This window comes from Prionailurus bengalensis, chromosome E2 (genome assembly GCF_016509475.1).
Source record: "Prionailurus bengalensis isolate Pbe53 chromosome E2, Fcat_Pben_1.1_paternal_pri, whole genome shotgun sequence".
NCBI lineage: Eukaryota > Metazoa > Chordata > Mammalia > Carnivora > Felidae > Prionailurus > Prionailurus bengalensis.
This window is the reverse complement of record NC_057352.1, coordinates 19,611,131-19,629,099: the sequence shown is the minus strand read 5'-3', so window position 1 is coordinate 19,629,099 and position 17,969 is coordinate 19,611,131.

Here is a 17,969-nt window from a genome sequence, read left to right as displayed (position 1 = left end):
GGTTGAGCGTCCCACTTTGGCTCAGGTCATGATCTAGCAGTTCATGAGTTCAAACCCCATGTCGGGCTCACTGCTGTCAGCCTGTCAGCGCAGAGCCTGCTTGGGATCCTCTGTTCCCCTCTCTCTACCCCTCCCCCAACTGGTGCTCTCCCAAACATAAATAAAATATTTTTTTAAAAATGGCACTTACTGGACAGCAGACATTCCCTCTGTCAACCTCATGGGAAGCAGGGCTGGAGGGCTGGCTGTGGCTCTGCTTGGGGATGGTCTCTCACATCTGCCCCCTCTCCTCAATCCCACCTTCACAGTCATTACTTACTGATCTTGGTGTCCCCGGAGCTTAGTGACGGCCACTATAGGGACTGGCAGCACCTCTCTCAGGAGTGATGCATATAAAGTCAAGATAACCCATTTCCCACTTCCCCATGTGGAAATAGCAGTGCTGGGACACCGGAAGTGGATTGGGCACGGACGGAGGTGACAAAGGTACAGCCTTTTCTGGGAATCCACCTGCTGCCATGGGGCAACCTCTAACAGTATACTTACTTCTACAAATCTACACCAGGGAAATGATCAGGGTGTAGACAGATTGATGCACAAAGATGTCGACCACAGTGTTGTTTATAATATGAAAAACTGTGAAGAACTTAAATATCCAGCGTTTGGGATGGGTCAAGTGCATTATGGCACTGGATAGAATAGTAAGGGCAATTGCAATGCTTTGTATAAAGAGTTTCTGGAGATAGGAGAAAACGTTCATGAAATGACACTAAGCAACAGCCATCACAAAACCCACGTATAAAATGACATAAAACCTTATGAAGAAAACATTCACAGATAATTTAGGACTACGGGGGGTGTGGTTCTGCTTCCATTGACATCTGTTCTCAAAATTATCCACGCGGAGTCTTCCTCTTCCCCAAGCCCACAGCAGCCCCAGGAGCCCCATTCAGTTTCATCAGCAGGTGCTATTCTGTTTAATTGTTGCAGTAAAATACACGTAACATAAAATGTATCATTTTAGCCATTTCTAAGTGTAGGGTGCAGTGGCATGAAGTAAGCACATTCACATTGTTGTGCAAACATTACCACTACCCATCTCGGAACACTTTCTATCATCCCAAACAGAAACTCTTGTGCTCTAGTCTACTCTCTGTGGATTTGCCTGTTCTAGGGACCTCATATAAGTGGAATCATACATTTGTCCTTCTAAGCCTGGCTGCCTTCATTTAGTCCAGCACATCTTCAAGCTTCATCCAAAATGGTGCACCCTTCCCACCCTTACCTCCACGTGGTCAGCGGTCACTCCCATTTGGCAGCTGAAGAAACTGAGGCTCACGAAGGTAGAGCGGAGACTTTTCTTCAGTTTGACTGACTCCATCGCTCGCGGTGGGCGGCAGGAAACCTGCCATAAGAGGTCCAGAGTCAGGCAAGGGGCAGTGGTCTGGCCTCTTCACACTGAGTTATCTCATGCTGAACTTGCATGAATGCACAAACCCCCAAATCCAGAGAATAAATGGCACACTCCAAAAGCTTGCCTCGGGCTGCCAGTGTATTGCACAATATTCCCATCCTTCTGGGGAGCTGGTCTCTGGCACCCTGGCCTTGCCACCTTCCTCCCCCCCCCCCCCCGGCCCTGCTCATGGGCACAAGGTGAGGGGACAGCCTTGTCCTCCAGGCCAGCTGCAGACCAGCTTATACTCTCCTTTCAAATCAGTCCTCTGGGGCCACTTGGTGAGGGTCAGGACAGTCAGGACTAGTGGCCCCAGGAACTGGTGTTTCCCCATCAACCCCGGCTTTTTACTTCTGCCCGGGAAAACGCCCCCACTCTGAAAACTCCACTATAGTCACCAGTGAATCCTTGAAAAGTCGACCTCTGTTAAAGGTGTTTTCCATGACCCAATCACAACAGCTAATTAATTGATACAGTCCTCTTAAACAGGTATAACACCTGCTAACAACACACATCTGATAGAATACAATACCTGTGAACTGGTGCTAGGCAATTATCAAGTTCCTACTCTGTTTAATACAACATATTACATCATACTGTGGTACAATAATCTTACAAATGGCAATCTCGTCCTGCTGTGTATCATTTTAATCCTAAAGTGATTATAACCGAAGATCCGGACAGGCCTGTCCCTGCAAACCTGGCTTTGCTCAACTCTCTCCCACTATCCCCAGCTTGAACAACCACAGGGCCTCCTCACTGGCCTCCTTGCCTTCCTCTTGCCTTCCTTGGGTCTATTCTTTCCACGAGAGACAGAGTGACCTTTAAAACATGTAAATCAGATCATGTCATTCCCGGCTTCAAAAGCTCCAAGAGCTTCCCATGGCCTGCAGGCTGTGCCCCAGCGGTGTCCCAGTCTCATTCTCCCCACTGGCTCTACAGGACATGGCGTCTTCCCTCTCCCTTGAACACCTGCCCCAGGGCCTTTGCACTGGCACACCCTCCTCCAGCTCTCTGCCCAACTGGGTCTTTGTCACCACTCACAGTCAGTGCTGCTGTCACCTCCTTAGAGAGACTTTCCCTGACCAGTCCAGCTAAAGTAGCCCTGTCACTCTCTGTCACATTGTCGTGATGTATTTTTTCATGCATCTTATCCGTATCTAAAATTATTTATTTTTCCTTTTTTAAATATTTTCTAATGTTTATTTATTTTTGAGAGAGAGAGACTAAGTGTGAGCAGGAGAGGGGCAGAGAGAGAGGGAGACACAGAATCCAAAGCAGGCTCCAGGCTCTGAGCTGTCTGCACAGAGCCCGACGTGGGGCTCCAACTCACAAACTGTGAGATCATGACCTGAGCCCAAGTTGGACGCTCAACCATCTGAGCCACCCAGGCACCCCAAAATTTATTTATTTTTAATTACATGTTTACTCTCCAAGGTCAAACTCTCCGAGTCTGTGTTGGTAACTGCTATGCCCTCAGGGACTATCACACATGAGGCACTCAGTAATGTTTGTTGACTGACTGATGGAATAATCTTGTTTTTAAGAAGTCCCTTTTGAAAATATTTTTTTATTGAGTATAGTCGATACACATTACATTAGTTTCAGGTGTACAACATAGTGATTCCACATCTCTATTCATTATGCTGTGCTCACCACAAGTACGGCTACCTTCTGTCACCATACATCCCCATCACAATGTCATTGACTGTATTTCCTATGCTGTGACTTTTATCCCTGTGACTTATTCATTCCACAACTGGAAGCCTATGTCTCCCACCCCACTTTGACCCTTTTTACCCCTCCCTACTCCCCTTCCCTCCCGTAGCCATCAGTTTGTTCTCTATATTTATAGGTCTGATTCTGCTTTTTGTTTCTTTATTAATTTGTTTCATTTTTTTACGTTCCACATGTGAGGAAAATCATATGGTACTTGTATTTCTCTGTCTGACTCATTTCACTCAGCACAATACCCTCCAGGTCCAACCGTGTTGTCACAAATGGCACGCACTCCTCCTTTTTCATGGCTGTGTAATATTCCAGCCACATCTTCCTTGTCCATTCATCTAACTTCCTTTTACTCTAAGGCTCCCTCAGCCTCCGTCTTATGATTCTCCTCCTCAAAGGAGTTGCCTCCACTTTGCCACATCTGCCCCCTCCCCCAGTTAGACGCTGCCCTCTCCCCTCCACCCCACTGCAGCTGCCTCTACCGACGCCACAAGGGTCACCCGCTCTGGTGGCTTCCGGAGCCTCAGCCATGCCCCCAGGTCAACCTGCCTGGATATGCAAACCCCACCCAGTGCTGACTGGACTGAGCACCGTCCCCTGACCCTGCTCCTCTTCCTAGGCTCCCCATCCCAGGAGGTGCCCAAGCCAGAAACTCAGGAGCCTGGGGCATGTGCTTTCCGTGTCTTGGCTGCCTCCCCTGGGCACATGTGATTCAGCACAGCAACCACGAACAGTCTCATGCACACAGCCTGGGTCCCATCTCAAATGCCTCAGCACCTACCAGACTTTTCAGCGCCCACGGGTGGCCATTAGCAGGATGTGGAGAGATAATGCCCCTGGGTCACTGTGATGGTTAGGTCTATGTGTCATCCTGACTGGGCCACAGGGTGCCCAGATGCTTGGTCATACTACTTCCGAAGGTATCTGTGTGCCTTCAGATGAGATTCACATGTGCGGTTGGTAGATGGGATAAAGAAGACTGCCCTCCCTCATTCAGGTGGGCCTCATCCAACCCGTTGAAGGTCTGAATAGAACAAAAAGACTGATCCTCTCATGAGTAAGAAGGAATTCTCCCTGCCTGACTATTTGACCTGGGACATCAGTTTTTTCCTGCCTTCAGAATTGAGCTGAAACATTTGTTTTTTTCTGGGTCTCTAGCTTGCTGATCACAGATTTTGGAATGTCACAGAGCCAATCTCCATATTCATGTGAGCCAATTCATTATAATAAATCTCTTTATATATATATACATATATATATATCTGTATAATAAATATTTTTATAATAAAAATTATTTATATTATATCTCATATAATATACCTCAATAAATCTCTTTATATATATCTCTCTTTATAATAAATATTTTTATAATAAAAAATATTTATATTATATCTCATATAATATACCTCAATAAATCTCTTTATATGTATCTCTCTTTATAATAAATATTTTTATAATAAAAATTATTTATATTATATCTCATATAATATACCTTAATAAATCTCTTTATATATCTCTCTTTATAATAAATATTTTATAATAAAAATTATTTATATTATATCTCATATAATATACCTCAATAAATCTCTTTATATATATCTCTTTATAATATATATTTTTATAATAAAAATTATTTATATCTCATATAATATATATATATATATATATATATATATATAGCCATCGTATTGGTTCTGTTTCTCTGGAGAATCTGACTGATACAGGCAACCACCAACCAGTGGGAAAAGGGAGCCAGTGGATTAACACCTCAGCTTCCTGTCCTTCTGAGGGACAATTCTGAGGAGTACCCCATGTGGTTTCTCTGGCCACGGCAGTCTCCAGCCCAGTCATGCACCTGCACGGGAGTCTCTCCCTTCCCTGCTCTGCTCCCTCTGTGCTCACCCTCTGCTTCCTGGACTCACTCCTACACCCACAGCTGAGTCTCAGGCTGGCTCGCAGCAAGACCCAACCCGGACACGTCCTAGGTGCTGCCAATTCCGCCAAAAGACACATCCGCTCAGCCCCTGGTCTGGTGGATTCCACCCACAGGTCTGTCTGACGGTGTCCGTATGGCTTCCTGTGGCTGCTCTAACAAATTACCATGAGCTCGACGGATTGAAGCAACAGAAAGGTATTCATTCTCCCATGGTCCTGGAGGTCAGAAGTTACAAAGCTGTGTCCCTGGGCTGAAATCAAGGTGTCAGCGGGCCTACACTCCTTCCAGAGGCTCTAGGGAACAATCTGGCCCATGCCTCTTTCAGTGTCTGTGGTCATTGGCATTCCTTGGCTTGTGGCCACATCGCTCCTGTCTTTGCTTCCATGGTCACATTGCCTCCTCCTCTTCTGTGTGTGTCAAATCTCCCCCTGCCTTCCTTTCATAAGGATACATGTGATGGCATTTAGGGCCCACCTGGATAATCCTGGATAATCTCCCCATCTCAAAATCCTTAACTTAAGCATGGCCATAAAGCCCTTTTTTGCCATTATAAGGTCACATCTGATATCTTTTTTTAAGTTTATTCATTTATTTTGAGACAGAGCATGCAAGCAGGGGAGGGGCAGAGAAAGAGGGGGACAGAGGATCCGAAGCAAGCTCTGTGCTGACAGCAGAACCCAATGAGGGGCTTGAACTCACAAACCATGAGGTCACAATCTGAGCCAAAGTCGGACGCTTAACCGACTGAGTCACCCAGGTGTCCCTAGAATCTGTTATTGCTGAAGGGCCATTATTCAGCTATCACCATCTTACCATGACCCCTCCTGTGACTATTACAGAAGGCCTCCTTTACGACCCCATCAAATCCATTCTCCAGGCTGTCACCAGAGATGCCCTTCTGGAAGGCAAACCTGGTAGCCCCATGCTCACAGACACTGGATGGTCTTCTGCTGCCTGCAGACCGGTGCTGATGGCCTAGGCAAGGCCGTAGCCCCCTGCACTGCCTCTCGCTCTCCAGCTCTAGCCCCAGATGCACTGGGGGCCGGGAAGGCTCTGGAGCCCTGTGCATACATGGAAAGGCCTGGCTCCAGGGTACTGCGGTCAGGCAGGAATGCAGATGCCAAATATTTAGGAGAGCCCAAAATTCCAGGTTTGTCGGTTTGGTTTTGAATGTAAAACCTCTCAGTGTTTAAATGCTGGCAGCTTATTTAAAAAGAAAATGTAACATAGTATAGGCCACACAAAGCGGTCTGCAGGCTGCCCTTCGGCAAACTCTCTGCCCAGCAGCTGGACCATGTTGCTCCTTTATGGCCCCAGGCCTTTGCCTGCTCTCGCCCCTTTGCTGGAAACACTCCCCTGACCCATCCTGCCCCAGCCTCAGTATGCTCCTTGTCTGACAAATCCCTATTCTCCTTTGCTCTTAGCTGGCACCTCTGGTGGCCTGAGTCCTGCCCCAGCTTACATCTGCAGGGATGGTGCCTGCCCACGGTCTCCGTCTCCCTCCAGACCCTGACCACCTCACAGATGAAGACGCATCCCCTCATAGCAGAGAATCTGGCCCCTAGGGAGCACTCAACAGATATCTGCAGTATTATGACCATGTCTTCACCCTTAAGAAAACATCCAACGTTTTATTTTCAGAACATAGCCACAGAATCACCAAATTTGGAAGTATAAATATGGGTTAAAGTTGTTCCAAAATGAGCTCTTAAATTTAGACTTCAGGATTGTTTGGTCTACTCCGGCAAAAGACAGACGGGAGCAAAATAGCTGTGGCCTGCATTTTCTGGGCAGATTCACCACTCACCGATTTGTACGTGGTTGGCTGAGAGCACTCGGCAGGTTGTCCCGCTGTTCAGGAAGTTGGACCCCTGCTCCCACCTGCACACCCCTTTATCCAATACACCAACACTACTGTGAGCACCACCAGTCATTCTCATGAGCATGAATGGCGATCACTTCACTGTCTTGTGTAGACCAGTTTGACCTCACTTGGCCTTGTAGCATCCCACACCCCCCACTAGGAAGGAGATCAGGTGTCACTGCAATAGGAAAGTCGAGGTGCTGGGAGTTTACACTCTTGTATTAACTATTACTGTAAAGAAACACACCATAAAGCATAGAATGCTTCCCTCATAATAACCAATACAAAGTAATGAAGCCAATGAATACAAAGTAGATTGCAAAATCAATCGGAGCATTGTCTGGGTGGGATTCAGGGAGGGGCGGGCAGCATATATTTGGCCCAAATGAGCTGGGAACAGCCATTCCTGAAACAGAATCGAGTGGCTTTGCGCTTTCCAAGCTGTCTGCCATCGGCACACATTACCCTTAGAATCCAGTAAAAAGATGAACATTTTACGTGTGTGGAGAAACTGTTAACTCTAATTAGCAGAGGCTTTCTAAGAGCCCACAATGCCACTGAACTTGGGAGTGGGGGTGGGGGACAATGGGAGGTGGGCAAGACTTTGCCCTCCAGGAATTTGTCACGCACTTGGCAAACATGAGCATCACGTGTGGCACTCAGCCCACAGTGGGGGCCACGGTTGGTGGGCACCCAATGGGGGTGGCGCGGGCTGAGAGGGCCTCATGTCCCGGGAGAAAACTTGACGAGGCTTTCAGTTGCTATTTCAATACTGCTTTCATTTCACTCTGTGTGTGTGCGTGTTCCACATCTTCATTTTCTTGTCACTCATGTTACTGAAGCAAATGACTTGCTAAAGGAACAAAGTCTGGCACCAAAAGTGTTCTTTACGTTCACAGAGACCCGGGTTTCTGTCGGAGCACCGAGGTGTTTGCGAGAGGCCCCAAGCGCGTGGCCCCTCCTGAGAAGCATCTCCCAGGCACACTGGCTCTCTGAGGGACCATTTCAGTGCCCGGCATACATAAAAGATGCTGATTAAATCTTGCTGGATTACAGATCAATCCACACCACTTCTCTAACCCTGGACAGCGAAGCCTGATGGCAGTGGGAGCATCCTGGAGACAGCGGAGTCATGCCTCCTGATTTTCCCCAGGTAGAACGCACTAAGCAGATTTGGGGGCTGCCGAACTCCTCTAAGTCAATATTGCGACATCACTGTGAACTTGAGCCTCATGCGGTGACCTGAAATGCTTGCTCCATAGACAGGACTTATCTGAGAAGAAGGTACTCTCACCCATGGAGGTGAGCTGGGGCCCAGGGATTCCTAAGTTAGAAAGGGGTCCAGATCTGGGTCCCCTGGCTCCGCCTCCTCCTGCCTGGCGCAAGCCTGACCACCCACCATAGGGAAGAGGGACTTTGTTTAAAAAAAAGGGGTGGGGGCATACCATATTAGGGTTGGTACAGCTTGCAATTGTCATTTTACAGCCAATTGAGAAGCAGCAGTGTATTCTGGTGGTGACGAATTCATCGTCATGTCCAACACCACCTGGACGGCGGGTGTGAACGTGTCTGGATTTTCCATTCTGTAGCTAGAACCCCGTAAACTGTGAAGGAGGAAGTCTCACATAGCTACAAGCCACAACTGCTGGGTCTACAAATAGGAGGCATTAATTCACTCTGATGCTTAGTCCTTAGGCTGGCAGCCTCCTCCTCCCAGGCAGCCCTCACCCTCCCATCCCCCCAGACTTGATCGTTGAACCTCAGAATCTCCTCCCAGTCTGTACTGGTTCAGACCTGGCTGGCTCTTGCCATGATGGTAAAAAAAGCCGCTGCCATCGGATGGCAGGATGCCTTGGAAAGCGTTGTGACAGGTGCCCCTGTTGTACACATGGGTGGCAAAAGCCTCCTTTATGTATCCAAACCTGCCCTAAATCCTTCCATCCTCTTCACCCGGGGCCCTCCTGCAAACCCTCCAGAATCATTCCGAGTGGGAGCCTGGATGAGTCCTTGCAGCCCCTGAACACACCGTGCACATTCGCATCTCCTTGCTGTGCTCCTTGTCTATCTTCAGCCCCATTCATCCCGTAACACTCCGTGTCACCTCCCCCGTGACGCCACCCTCTCCCGGCTGCTGCTTTGATACTTAGCAGTGTGTTCCCTATATCTCTGCAAACATGCATCACTCTGCCTGTCTCTTGTAAGCTTCGTAAAGCCAGGAGATGGTGTCTTTTTTATCTTTGCATCCCCGGTTACTTGCACTGACCCTAGCAAAAGGCAGGTGCTCAGATCCCGTTTGAGGAACCGAACCGAGTGTTTGGGAAGTACTGCGTGCCACACTGCCACCCGAATCTTCGGTACAATTCTCAAGGTCAAACAGGCAGAGGCTCTCACAGAGGCGGCTGGTTTTGCCTGGGAAGTTCCTGGCCCACTAGTATCCACTGCCAGCTACGTCCCTGCTCCCTACATCGGACGGTTCCTGCACCCAGGGCTGGAGCTGTGCGGAGGGCCAGTGTGCCACAGAAGCCAAGCACACTTCTGCATCCTCCCCTAGAGTCCTACAGACCTGCCCCTGCAGAGCCAGGGGGCCCGCCTGGGGCTGACACACATTGGTATGAACGGTGTGCACAGTAATAGTGCAGTGAGAAACACCCCGGTGACGTCCAGGGTAAAAGGCTAGCCTTCGGGACCCGACTGCTGTTCCCTGCCCCTGCAGCTGTCTCTCCTTTCACTCACTCACTCTCTAGCCCTGGCAGTCCCTCGCACCCCCCTGCAATGGGCTGGGCTGTGCGTCCCACACATTTGTGTGCACGGTGTTCCCTGCCTTCAAGGCCATCTCCACGTGGCAAGTTCTCTTGCTCCCCAGCAGCCCTTGCAGACATCCCGCCCTCTGGGACCTCAGTCCCAACTCCCTTCCTCTGTGCAGGCTCCAGATCGCCCGCCACTCTGTGTGGTACAGTTTGCTGCTTCTCTGGTTCTTTCCTCCATCTGCACATGGTGTCCTGAGGACGGAGATGGTCTCTGCATGCTGGGGTTTCCCTCAGGGCTGGGGCAGTGTTTTGCATTCAGCAAGTGCTCAATGTGTGCTTGCGGGCACAAAAATGGATAATATTCGTGACGGTGGAAAAAGCACCCTAGAAAACAGCTACCAAGGTGTGTGCCCTTCCCAGGAGGAGCAGGTATAAAATTTTACTTCCTAAGAAATATTTGAAAATCTTTTGCCTGAATCTCTGCAAGTGAGCATGTACGATTACTGCCAAATGCTATGGATGAGTGGAAAGGTTCACCGTGTTTAAGATATTAATTAACCACAAAGACTGATAATGGGGTTCTTTAATCAGGCTCCGCAGCAGAGACACCTAGATTTGGTGGGGTTGAGCCCCTTCCTTTCTCTACTTTCTCTACCCACCTGCCTTTCAACCAATGAGAGTTCACTGCCTCTTCCTATTCTCCTTTAACTGCAATACTTAATTTTCACCAAGTAGTTGGAGAGGAACCCGCTGAAACTGCTTTCTAAAGGGCCGTAGGCAGGTAGGAAAAGGAGGCAACATGTTGTTTAAAGATACTACTGTTTCTGGGGTTGGGTCCATGGTCTGATCAAGCCAAAATATCATTTAAATTTTTTAAATCTTCTTTTAAAGGCACACAAACACATCTAACCCCCCAATTCCGCTAAGTGGGATCTCTGCTACAAAAGAATTACCTGCTGTGCCCTGTTTTCTTCCCCAGCAGGCGGGGCCCAGGGGAGGCTGGGGAGAAGTTTCTGGTCAAACACCCTCCTTGGAGGCCGGGATTTCAGAGGCTTCCCTCCCTCTGCGAGCGAACAACAAGCCGCCAGGCCAGGCTCCGAGGGCTCACACAGAGCAGCTGTGTTTCTCACTCAACACCCTCTTTCGCCAGACGAAGGACACTGATTCACAGAGAGGAGACACACATGCCAGGCCATTTTTCCTACACTGACAAGAAGTAAATTAGGAAATCATGTACGTACAATACAGGAGTCGTGCCTTCCTATTGATCACATGTGATTTACATCTTACAGAGATGTGAGTTCTCGTATTCTCACTCCACAAGGAAAATCTCAATGATTTATTCATTTCAAATAAAAAATAGAAGGTAGATGAGAAGAATGACTTCACAGACGCCTCGTTCTCGGGGCACTGGTGCGAGGCTCTCGCGCGCACTGCCCGAAGGGCTCCGTGTGCAAGTCCCTCTAATTAACAAGGTGAATCAGGCGGCAGCTCTCTAATTAGTGAGCATGACAAGCCGGCGGAAACAGGCAGACAGACTGGTACACAGAGCTGGCCAACAAAGGCACAGCACATTCCGAATTAAAAAAAAAAAAAAAATGCAGATTTCTGCCAAATAACTATTAAAAGTAAGATGTTTGGCGGGGGGAGAACACCTCATTCTGATGCTCGCGTCTCATGTGCACCCCTCACCCATTCTCAGGGATTAACCAGCTCTTTGGCAAGACAGGGTTTCCCTCAGCTCTTTGTGCAACATTTCCAGGCAAGGCGGGCATTTTTACTTGAAATAAGAATCAACATCTTCATTTGGGAGTTCTGATCGATTTGTGTGTGTTTTAGCCCAGGAAGTAGTGCCTGCCACTTCTCATTCCTAATTCTTCCAAAAACTGGAGATGGCTGATGCGAAGCCCTCTCCGGAGACATACTCAGAGCTGCTCAGTCCCACGGGACCTGCAGCAAGGAGGCCCCAAAGGGCAGAAACAAAGGGAGACTCCCAACTCTCCAAAGAGGGGCAGAGCCCATGCAGGGCCACACCTGGTCACCGGCTTAGCCGCAAGGGGAGCCTCGGCTGCAGAGGGCATACCAGCCGCTTGCCCTGGTTTTACCCGGTTAACGGCTGACGATGGTTAGCTAGTCAGTCCTCTGAGCGTGCCCAGCAGCTGGGGAGGGGTCTTGAGGGCAGCCGCCAGATGAGCTCCTCTCCGCGTCAGCTCAGCTTCGTGGGTGCAGCCTGCGGTCACCCACAGCATGACTGTGTGTCGGTGGGGACACCACCATTCACGTCCACCTCCTCGTCGATGGCACCTTGCAGCCTGGTGGGTTTGACCTCACTGACGACTGTGAATGACCTTGCACTCTTTCTGTTCCGGCAGCATCCAGTGTAGCTCGAAAGGTAATTTCTTTCTCTCTCTTTTTAATGTTTATTTTATTTTTGAGAGAGAGCGAGCAGGGGAGGAGCGGCGAGAGACGGGGACAGAGGATCTGAAGCAGGCTCTGCACTGATAGCAGAGAGCCCGATGCAGGGCTCGAACTCAGGAGCCATGAGATCATGACCTGAGCCGCAGTCAGATACTTAACCCACTAAGCCAGCCACCCAGGTGCCCCTCGAGAGGTACTTTCTTTAGCAGCAGGGATCAGTTGTTAGCTAACTGCTAAAAACAGTCTTCTGGAGGGAGAACAGACTAACTCTGATTTGGATACCACACCTATTGGACATGAGCTCTGTGCCAAACACAGTGCGGGGCATTTCTGCTGCAGCGGGCACTGATGTTACTATTGTGATCAAGTCATAGAAACAGGGCATCAGGAGGGTGAAAAAGTGTGCCATGAGTCCTTCAGAAAATGCTTCTGCAGGGGCGCCTGGGTGGCTCAGTCAGGTGTCTGACTCTTGATCTCAGCTCAGATCTTGACCTTACGGTCATGAGTTCAAGCCCCACATTGGGCTCTATGCTGGGCGTGAAGCCTACTTAAAAAATGCCTCTGGGGCGCCTGGGTGGCTCAGTCGGTTAAACACCCGACTCTTGGTTTCTGCTCAGGTCATGATCTTGCAGCTTCGTGGCTTTGAGCCCGTCAGGCTGTGCTGGGAGCACCAGAGTCTGCTTGGGATTCTCTCTCTCTGTCCCTCCCCAACTCATGCTGTTTCCGTCTCTCTCAAAATAAATAAATAAACTTAAAAAAAAAAAGCCTCTGAAAGCAATGAATTCCGGGTTTATACCCCAATCTGCACCTCTTCTCCCTCTCCTTCCTCAGACTCATGTTCCCGGCACTCGACTGGCAGGCCAAAGATGTCACTTCATGAGACTCCCTGCACTTCTCAAGCAAAGGCCAGTCACAACAGTAAACTGTAAGACCGGTAAGCAATCCAACGGTTCTTTGCATTGGAGAGTTGTTCTGCCTCTCTCCAAAGAGAAATAAGAATGACAGGTTTAGAAATGTGGGGGCCTGTGTAAGGGCAGCCCTCCCTCAGCACCATCGCTCGCCCTGAAACACTGAACCTTGTGAAAGATTATTTCAGGGTGGCTATCTGTGAAAAGGATCTGCGTGGCAGTCAGGAGAAAGGGGCCAGGCAAAATAAGAAGGCAAAGGGACGCTGTGGCCCACTGGAGGACACATCTGCTCCACTCCACTGTGGCGGGGGCTCCCTTCCTGCTGTGGGCCTCAGTGGCTCCCGGCTTAACTTTTCTTCTGGCTTCTCTCTGCATCCACGCAAACACCCCTCCACACGCCCTCTCTGCCTGCTTCAACTCTTGATTCACAATTGCATAGTCTCTCGTCCTACGCACGAAGTCGGCACTGAAGAGTCTCCAGCACACGCTGGCCACAAGGGCAGCAGTGGCTGAGGGGACAATAAGGACAAGCCTTTCTCCCCTGCCTCCATACTTTCCCCACCGTGGAGGGGGCTTCATAGCCCCCCTTCCTGGAAAGCTTCCACGAAGCTTTCCTGGTCACCCTCATCACCAACTCTGAATCCCGTGGGGACCTCATGGCACTTTCTTTTTTTTTTTTTAATTTTTTTTTTAATGCTTATTTATTTTTGAGACAGAGAGAGACAGAGCATGAACAGGGGAGGGTCAGAGAGAGAGGGAGACACAGAATCCGAAGCAGGCTCCAGGCTCCGAGCTGTCAGCACAGAGCCCGACGTGGGGCTTGAACTCATGGACCTTGAGATCATGACCTGAGCTGGAGTCGGACGCTTAACCGACTGAGCCACCCAGGCGCCCCATCATGGCACTTCCTTGATGCTTGTCATATTCGGCTTCGTACCGTATTGCCTTCCATGCAGAACAAAATTATCCATCCTTTCAACGAAGTCAGACCTGGGCTCAAATTCTGCCCCTGCCAATTTTCGGCCACGCCACTGTACTTATACGTGACATCCTTAAGTTTCTGTTTCCTCAGCTGGAAAAAGCAGAAAATAACCCTCCTACCTTGCAGAGGACGAAATGAGATAAAGCTATGAAGTGGCTTCGTGTGGAATCTGGCATAGAGTGGATGCTAGGGAGTGATTTAGCAAGGATTCTTTTCGTTATGGGGACTTCCTGGTATAATTTCTTTATAATGATGGATTTGAGCTTCACTTAGGTCTGGTACCAACCCTAAGCAGGCACAAACTAGCTCTGTGACCTTGTGCAATGCAAGAAACCCCTCAGAGCTTCAGTTGCCTCCATAATATGGGGTGAGCCAGACCTCACTCACAGGTGTGGTTTAGTGAAGTAGTGGGTGCTGGGGTACTCGGCCCAGGGATCATCTGATAAACGTGAGTCAGAAGCGAGAACTGTGTCTCCTTCATCTGCATGAGCCCAAACCTGACAAAGAATTCGAGCACGAATGCCGCTCTCAATCAAAGAACACTCGTGGAAGGAATAAGAAGGCAAAAAGTGTGATACATATGTTCCTCTTGCAATTTGTATTCTTTCTGGCTTTGGACAAGAGGCCTTTCCCGGGCCTCGGCATTTTCAATCCTTAAAATGGGAGACAACCTGTCAACCTCACTGGATTGCTTCCAGAATTAATCTTTAAAAAATGGAAGTCTAGAAAAAAAGGAGGTCAGACTACGAAACAAGGACTATTTCAGAAATTCAGGTCATTATTTCACGTGGAGTGACTATGATAGACAATATATATGACATTGATTATAATGCCAGGTTTTTACTTGGCCAAAATTGGTGGTCACTTTTTTTGCTTGATACTAAACAAAAGGTATCTGCCTTCTTAACCTCTGGAGGCAAGCCATCTGAGGTAATCCATGACAGCTGTTTTTACATTCAACAAGGGAATTGTAACATTTCATTTAAAAAACTGCCATTTTGTGCAAATAGCTTTAAGTGTCTGAACTTTCTTACTGGAAAGTTAGTACACAGTTAAAAAATAAAATTCCAGGGGGGCCTGGGTGGCGCAGTCGGTTAAGCGTCCGACTTCAGCCAGGTCACGATCTCGCGGTCCGGGAGTTCGAGCCCCGCGTCGGGCTCTGGGCTGATGGCTCAGAGCCTGGAGCCTGTTTCCGATTCTGTGTCTCCCTCTCTCTCTCTGCCCTTTCCCCGTTCATGCTCTGTCTCTCTCTGTCCCAAAAATAAATAATAAACGTTGAAAAAAAAATTATAAATAAATAAATAAATAAATAAATAAATAAATAAAATTCCAAAGTAAATTTGTAGGGATCGCAAACCATTGAAATAAACAGCCTAAGTTTACTTAAGTTGGGGGCAGAATGATAAGAGATGCAGTAGTAAATTATAATTTGTCTTTAGGAATATCTTTTGGTGCTAATGTCTTCTACCTGCATCGCTGAAATGCTTCTTTTATCTGAAAACCACCTAGAAATAAAAAAGCACTAGATGATACTCGTTCAGCCCTGTGGAACACCTGTCCCTGCTCGTAGAAATCCCCCACGGCCAGAGACTCAGTGAGGGTCACACCAACCATACCCATGGCAAGTTCATATTCTTAGGGCATTGCTTTTCCAGCAACAGGTAATGTCAGGGACCAGGGCTAAATGGGGGACTCTTCATGAACAGCCTTACTTCTGAGTCCCCTGGTGAAAAGTCCAGCACCAGGTATATTCGCTTCCTAGCATTGCTGTAAAAAAGTTCCACCAACTGGGTGGCTCAAACAACAGAAATGTATGGTCTCCCACTTCTGAGGCTAGAAGTTCTAAATCCAGGGGTCAGCAGGATGGGTTCCTTGAGAGGGCCGTGAGTCTGTTCCTCACCTCTCTCCTAGACCTGGTGGTCTCAGTCGTTCCTTGGTTTGTAGATGATGTTCTCTCTGTATCTTCACATCTGTGAAGTCCAAATTCCCCCTGTTTATAAAGACAGCAGATTGGATTAGGGTCCACCCTAATGACTTCATCTTAACTTGATCACCTGCAAAGACCCTATTTCCAAATAGGATCAACACTCACAGGTACTGGGGCTAGGACTTCAACGTCTTTTAGGGACACAGGGCAAATTGTCAAGAGTCACTGGTTTTAAAGTAAAGTCTCCAAGGCTGAGGCTGAGCAGGGAGCTGAAGTGTGTAACTGAACCGCTATGGCCAGACCTCCTGGGAGGCCGCTGACAGAACTGCCTCGCGGTGGGGTCTGCCTGTTGGCCCTGCAGGCTTGGGAATGGCGTATGGCTGGCCTGTGGAGAGCCCCTAAGAAGGCTGGGTGCCATGAGGCAAGTTCTCAGGACTGCTGTAAAAAATCAGCAGGCCCATTTATTGATAGAGACCACTCATAGGGAGAATGATGTTTAGGTCCACATGACCTGCATATCTCCACCTCCCCCCACCCCCCACCCTGGCTGTGGGAAGAATGTGGATTCACGTGTTGAAAGACAACCAGCCTTGGCCCCATCTCCACAGCAGGGTCAGCCCTGCTCAGAGGATGAGGTGCCTCTAGGGGCCTCTCATAGTCAATCCCTGCCAACTGTGAGTGGACCAGACACATCTTTCTTGACATATTCCCAGGAAAGCTCCCTATTGACAAGCTGACTCTGAAGAACTCAGCTTTAATACAATTCTTATAGATTTCATCACTTAGCTCTGAGGTCATTCTCTCCATCATTTCCAGGTTCTTGGGGAACCTCACTATGGTCCCCAACTACACACCCACAGCCTTTCTAAAATATGTTTGCCTGGGTGCCTGGCTGGCTCAGTCGGTTAACTGTCTGACTCTTGACTTTGGCTCAGGTCATGACCTCATGGTTCACGAGATCAAGCCCTGTGTGGGGCTCTGTGCTGACAGCGCTGAGCCTGCTTGGGATTCTTTCTTTCCCTCTCCCTCTGTCCCTCCTCTGTTTGCTTAATTGTGTGCTCTCTAAATAAATAAATAAATAAATAAATAAATAAATAAATAAAAAATTTTTTAAAGTTTAAGAAAAAATTAAAAATAAATACAATACGGGCATCTGGCTGGTGATTCTTGATCTCGGGGTTGTGAGTTTGAGCCCCATGTTGAATGTAGAGATTACTTTTTTAAAAAATTAAAATTAAGGGGCACCTGAGTGGCTCAGTCGGTTAAGCATCCAACTTTGGCTCAGGTCGTGATCTCACGGTTTGTGAGTTCGAGCCCCACGTCAGGCTCTGTGCTGACAGCTCAGAGCTGGAGCCTGCTTCAGATTCTGTGTCTCCCTCTCTCTTGCCCCTCCCTGCTCACACTCTGTCTCTCTCTCTCTCTCAAAAATAAATAAACATTAAAAAAATAAAATAAAAAGGGGCACCTGGGTGGCTCAGTCAGTTAAGCATCCGACTTTGGCTCAGGTCATGATCTCACAGTTTGTGGGTTCGAGCCTCTCATTGGGCTCTGTGCTGACAGCTCAGAGCCTAGAGTGCACTTCAGATTCTGTGCCTCCCTCTTGCCCTCTGCCCCTCCCCTGTTTGAGCTCTGTCTCTCTGTCTGTCAAATATATAAATATTTAATTTTTTTTTAATTTTTAAAAAAATTTTAAAAATCAACATTCACAGGCACCTGGGTGGGTCAGTCGGTTAAGTGTCCCAACTCTTTAATTTTTTTTAATGTTTATTTATTTTTGACAGAGAGAGAGAGAGAGAGAGAGAGAGAGAGAGAGAGCATGAGCAGGGGAGGGGCAGAGAGAGAGGGAGACACAGAATCCAAAGCAGGCTCCAGGCTCTGAGCTGTCAGCACAGAGCCTGACACGGGGCTCGAACTCACAGATGGTGAGATCATGACCTGAGCCGAAGTTGGAGGCTCAACCGACTGAGCCACCCAGGTGCCCCTAAGTGTCCCAACTCTTGATTTCA